Genomic DNA, 6,013 nt, shown 5'->3' on the forward strand with positions numbered 1-6,013 from the left:
ACAAATATGTTAATGTTTGTGTACATTAAACTTTTATGTAATGTAATACTTTTTATAGACAGACAGTTTTGGAATTAATTTGTCGATGTTTATGGATTGAAAGGGAGGTCCAGAAAAATGTATTTTACGGTAGCAATGTTGCTTCTGTTGTATTTGTTCAATTTGGGGATATATTTAATGTGTTTTTGTTTCAATATGGGGATTTAATCAAATTTGCTTGAATAATTTGAAAAAGAACAAACAACTAAATTTTTGAATGTGTTTTTTTTCAATTTGGGGATTTAACCAAATATGCTTTTGAATAATTTGAAAGAAAACATAAATGTGTTTTTGTTTCAATTTGGGGATTTATCCAAATGTGCTTGAATAATTGGAAAGAAAACAAACAACGGATACATTAGTTGTTGAAATTTGCTTTGGCTTAATAATTACGAATAATTTGTTTTGACTTAATAACTATTGATTTTTGAAAAAATTATTGTACTGAGTTATATGTTTTATGTAAGAACTATTGATTTTTGAAAAAATTCGCAGTACTGAGTTATATGTTTTATGCAAACAATGGATACATTAGTTGTTGAAATTTGCTTTGGCTTAATAATTACCAATAATTTGCTTTGGCTTAATAACTATGATTATGGAAAAAATTTGTAGTACTGAGTTATGTGTTTTATGTAAAACATGTTGATGTGTTTTGAATTTCTCAATTCATTTACGAGTGGAATTATTTTGTTGCTTTTTTGGGCATTTAAGGGGGCTGTTAAAAAATTTGTTACTGTAGCAATGTAATTGTATATACTGAATTTGTTTCCATTTTGGGGATTTATTTGAATGTTTTGAAGATATGATTCTGAAAAAGGTAAATTTTGAAAAAAAAACCGTTTTGGAATTTTATTTAGATTTATGGTTACTTAACATTGAAAAATTTGTTACTGAGCAAAGTAATTGTATATATGAATTTGTTTCCATTTTGGGGATTTATTTGAATGTTTTGTAGATATGATTCTGAAAGAGGTAAATTTTGAAGAAAACATTTTTGGAATTTTATTTAGATTAATAATACTAAGTACACAAATTCTTAATACCAAATACTTGTAAGTGATTTACTTGGATAAATAGCTTTTCATTGCTTCGCTGTTTTCTTGTTTGTCATGCCTTAGATACATAGTTTTCCATATGTAAAATGTGTTAGGGTATATGAATACCCCAACTAACTTGGATTTACAAGAAGGTAATATTTTGGCAAAGATAAGTTTCTTACAAATAAGATGAACAATATATTTATGGTTTTTGCTAAAGGTTGGAGGTTTTTCTTAACTCCAAGGATATAAAATGATCTAAAATCAATTTCATTCGATCAAAGAGGAGGTAAAGTCTTATTGTATCAAAAGATGCTAGGTTGTGGAAGTATGTTAAAAAGAGAATTATCATTGTGGAGGAGAGGTAGAGCCTTTTGAGAGGCTTTCTCAAAATACTAATATATGACTTTCCCAAGGATTAATAAACATTGTTTTCTATTACTATGGTTGCAAGGGATGATATAAACATTGTTTCCTATTACTAGGGTTGCTGGTACAACAAAGCATGCATCCTCTTATGAACCTCTTCTTGCATCTTTGGCCAATACACATACCTTTGCGAGTTGGCCACTGGAGTGTGAGCATTGTTGATAAATTGTAGTTGATCACTTACACAACTTATTTAACTTGTAGAGTAAGCCATTCTAGACATGGCAGTTAATTGTGTTGTCATGGTCATGCACATGAATTTAGCTTTGCAATTGTTAAAACACCTCCTTGAAGTCCTCATCATTTGTGTATGCCTCTCTGTATGAATCATGGATGAAAAGCTTCATGTGCATAAAAGTTTTCAAGGCTATGATATTTGATGTGGGTGGCCTTGAAAGCTTGTCAGCCAACTTGTTTGTGTTGGCTTTTTTGTACTTGATCACTAAATGAGACTCCTGTAGAAACCCCATTGACTTTTAATGTCTGGTTTGTTGTAGCTTATTCCATGTTTGCATGTGTTGTAGTGGTTGGTGATCTATGTGGGTTACTCCTTTTTTCCATCAGAGAGTGTTTTCACATCTTTACAACTTGCACTAGGGCAAAGCTCCTTGTCATAGGTAGGGTACTTGAGAAGCACCACATGAAATACTTCATCATGGTAGCATACAAGCCTTCCTCCTTGCATCAATACCATGCCCACTCACATCTTGTTGCCACTTCAAAGGTTTGTTGTAGGTTCAAATCCCAGAATTAGTGTATCACTGATGTTCTTCCTTAACTCCTCAAAGGTCCTCTGTTGCGTCTTTCCCATTGGAAATTCTTACTACTCACTATTATGGTGTGGAGTGGTGTTGTTACTATTGAAAATGGGACTATGAATTTCTTGAGGTATTGTGTTGCCCTCAAAAACTCCTGACCTCAGAAACATTAGTATGCATCAACCACTTTATGATGGTCTCCATATTGGCAAAGATCTATCTTCAACCCTCCATCTATCACATATGCCAAAGACATTAAAGATTGTTGTGCAAACTCACACCTCTTGACATTCACCAACAACTGGTGCTTCTTTAGTGTCTTTAGTACGTGCATCAAATGCAAGATGTGCTCTTCCCAAGTAGCAAAGTATACCAATATATCATCTAGATAAACAATAACAAATGAATGTAGTTGGTGCATTACATAGGCCAAAAGATATGACTAACCACTCATACAAACTTTGTCTTGTTTGATGGAATTCTTATAGGTATCTTCTTCTATGACCTAAACTTGGTGATATCTTGATTTTAAGTCTAACTTGGTGCAACTAATACAACAAAACATCTACCTTAGGTAGGGGTTACATGTTCTTGAGTGTAATTTTGTTTAATACCATGTAATCAATACACATTTTCCAAGTTCCATCTTTCTTTGGCTCAATGATGATGGGTGACCCACGTGGCGAGGTACATGGTTGAATGATACCCTATTCCAATTGTTGTAGCAACTCTTTCTTCACCTCATTTACCTTTATAATGAACTACTTATATAATTCAATGTTTGGCAATGAATACTCTAGCAACAATTGGATCTTGTGCTCCACTTCCTTCTTGGGTGGTAGCCCTTTAGGCTCCCATAACATACCCCTATATGCATGTAACAACTATTCTTGTTGATGTTTTTGTTCTTTAGCACACCCCTCTAGGGATGAGTTAACTCTCATGGACTCTTCTGTAGATTGATTTCTCTTAACAATAACAAAACATATATGCTAGAATTGATTAACTTTTTACCTTGGTTGGCACTTACCAATGACACCTTCAACTTGCCCTTGTGTGTGTTGATAATGAAGGATTTTATGTCCTTGATGAGGCGATATTGGTTTTCTCTTTGCATGAAGATCACATCCCACATTTACATATAGAGACTCCCAAACAACTCCACATACATCGAGTGGAACTATATCCAACTCTACTTCAATAAAATCAACACTAGTAACAAATTTAATTCTACACTATTTGTTTACCCACCACAATGGATATGGGCTAGGATTGTCACGAGTCTCTAGTTTCAGTTTTTTTACCAGTTTTGTTGCTATGAGATTCACTTCTGATCTTTAGTCGAATAGAACATCGTTTTTGTCTTTTTGATGTGTATTTTTATATAGAAGAGTTTGGTCATTTCCTTTTATTCCTATTTTTGAAGGCTACCCAAATTCACCCCCTTTGGCACTAATGTGTAGATAATCTTTTCATCCACATCCGATTTACATTCCACCCGATTACTCAACTCTTCGGCCATGGCATTTTCCTTAACATATTTCTTTCAGTTCTTCGGGTTGAACTTTGGATGCAACTTCAAACACTTCTCCTCTATATGACAATCAATGTTCAGTAGTTGTTGGGATCTTTGTATAGGTGTGCTATGGATGCTATCTTTTTGTCTTTTCCCCTTTCCACTTCTTCTTCTCCTCCTTAGAAGCTTCTTGGTACTTCTTTGACCTACTTGATTAGCTTTTTTTTCCTTTATTATTTGACCTATGTTCTCTATTTATTGTGTCTGCACACAAACTTCATCCTTTGTTCTAGCTTTGAACAACATCATTTATTTTCATAGATGGTTGTGTAGACCCCCAAATACTTGAGGAGTACAATTGAGTTCTTTGGGGAGATACCTAACATGATGACCATCTTTTTAAATTCTGTGGTGTACTCCTGTAAACTCAGCCTTTGTCTATGCCTGAAGTAATGCCACTGGATCCACTAGTTCTCTGCATACTCGATAGGGTGAAATTGTGACTTTATGAAAGTTTTGAAATCCTCCCACTTAGTCATTGGAGTGTCTCCTTCTAACCTCATGGTCTCTTTTTGGCTTTCCCACCAAGTTAGGGCATAGCCCTTTAATTTCAACCAAACAAACAATTTTTTTTATTGTTCAAAGCGTCAATATCACTTTGATATGGCTTGAGTTGTCCTTTGCTTCCATTTGGATCAGGGACTATGAATTGTTGACAACACTTGAACTGTGTTGATCATTTTTAGGTTCTTTTTCAGATTCCCAAAAGGGTTCTTTTCGATCACTCAATCTCCCCTTTGATTTGAACTTTGTGTTAGAACCCCCGTCTTCTCCAAATCTCAACTTGTTTGCTAGAGCCACCATAAGCTAGGAAAAGTTTAAAGGTGGAAATTTACCTTAAAGTTTAGAAACTTGGGAGAATCTCAGTGGTCCATGATATGAAAATCCGTAACATGTTTGGCCATATTTTTGTAAAAATATTCAATTATTTTCTAATAATGCTCTATAGCCTCTGTATAAAATTTTGGCAAATTTTAAGGTATAATAATTTCATAAAATGAATTTTTGGTGAAATATTTTTAGAAAAAATGGAAATTAATGAATCTTTTTATTGGAAAAAACATGGAAAATTAGCGCACATGTGAATATTAGCTCCTAAAATTTTCCTTGGCCATAAGGAGATTCATATTATGGCTGATATCTACAACCTATTCTTCTAGCTTTGAGAATCTATCTTCTATTGAATTTTGAGGGATATTAATAGGTTTGTTGGCCATGGTTGGAGTTTATGACTTTCATCTTAATTGATTTAGATCGTCTGCAACTCCCCACAATACACCCAAAGAAACCTGCTCTAATACCTATAAGGTTTGTAAATTGTTGTGGATATTTCACTAGATATTTTTTATGTGAGATCTACTAAAATATATTAGAAAATCTGAAATCTACACTATGAGAGTTAATTTCTCCTTAGATTTCTATATTTACTAATTACTATTTATTTTGTATGCATGCAAATTATAATTACGTAAAAATAGAGAACAAATAGAATAATGATTCACCAACCACAATAACATAAGATATGGCCTAGGAAACCCTTTTGAGAGAAAACCTAGTTGGAAAGTGAGATTGCTGTGCTCTCTATTTTATTGAATGGAAATGAATGCAAGCACAAAATGAATGAGATTTGTGGCCCATGGGCTACTACAATATACAAACCCTCTTTGTTTTTTTTTCTCTCTCTATCCACTCTTAGATACTCTATTCATATATGAAACAAAATGCACTCTAATTGAATGGAAACCCTTTTCCTTTTAGTGGCCCAATGACAACACACCTTGGTAGCTTACTAGTGGTTAAGTATGATTCCTTCAACTCTTAACTAAAATTACAATATTTACTCTTCTAGAGTCTTCTTTATCATGATTACATGGCTAGCCCCTTTTCTATGAATAATGAGGGTTGACATTACATCGTCTCGAATTATGTTGGTTAAAATATAAATATCAACTTCCAAGTGGCATAAATTTTGTACAGACTCTAATTGAGACGATTCTTGTGTTGTTAGAAGGGTATCTCTATGTAGAATAGTGCTAGGGGGTCTAATGCTTAAGCGGCAAAATTTTATCCCCAAAAAAACTACATTTGGTGCCTCAAACTACTTTCAGAGGGTTTCAAAACTCGATTTGCCAAATTGAGACCCACCAGTGAAAATGATCTTGTGAGTTGAT

This window comes from Pinus tabuliformis, chromosome 2_2 (assembly GCF_031772625.1).
Source record: "Pinus tabuliformis cultivar Carrire ecotype Pingquan chromosome 2_2, CPIR1, whole genome shotgun sequence".
NCBI lineage: Eukaryota > Viridiplantae > Streptophyta > Pinopsida > Pinales > Pinaceae > Pinus > Pinus tabuliformis.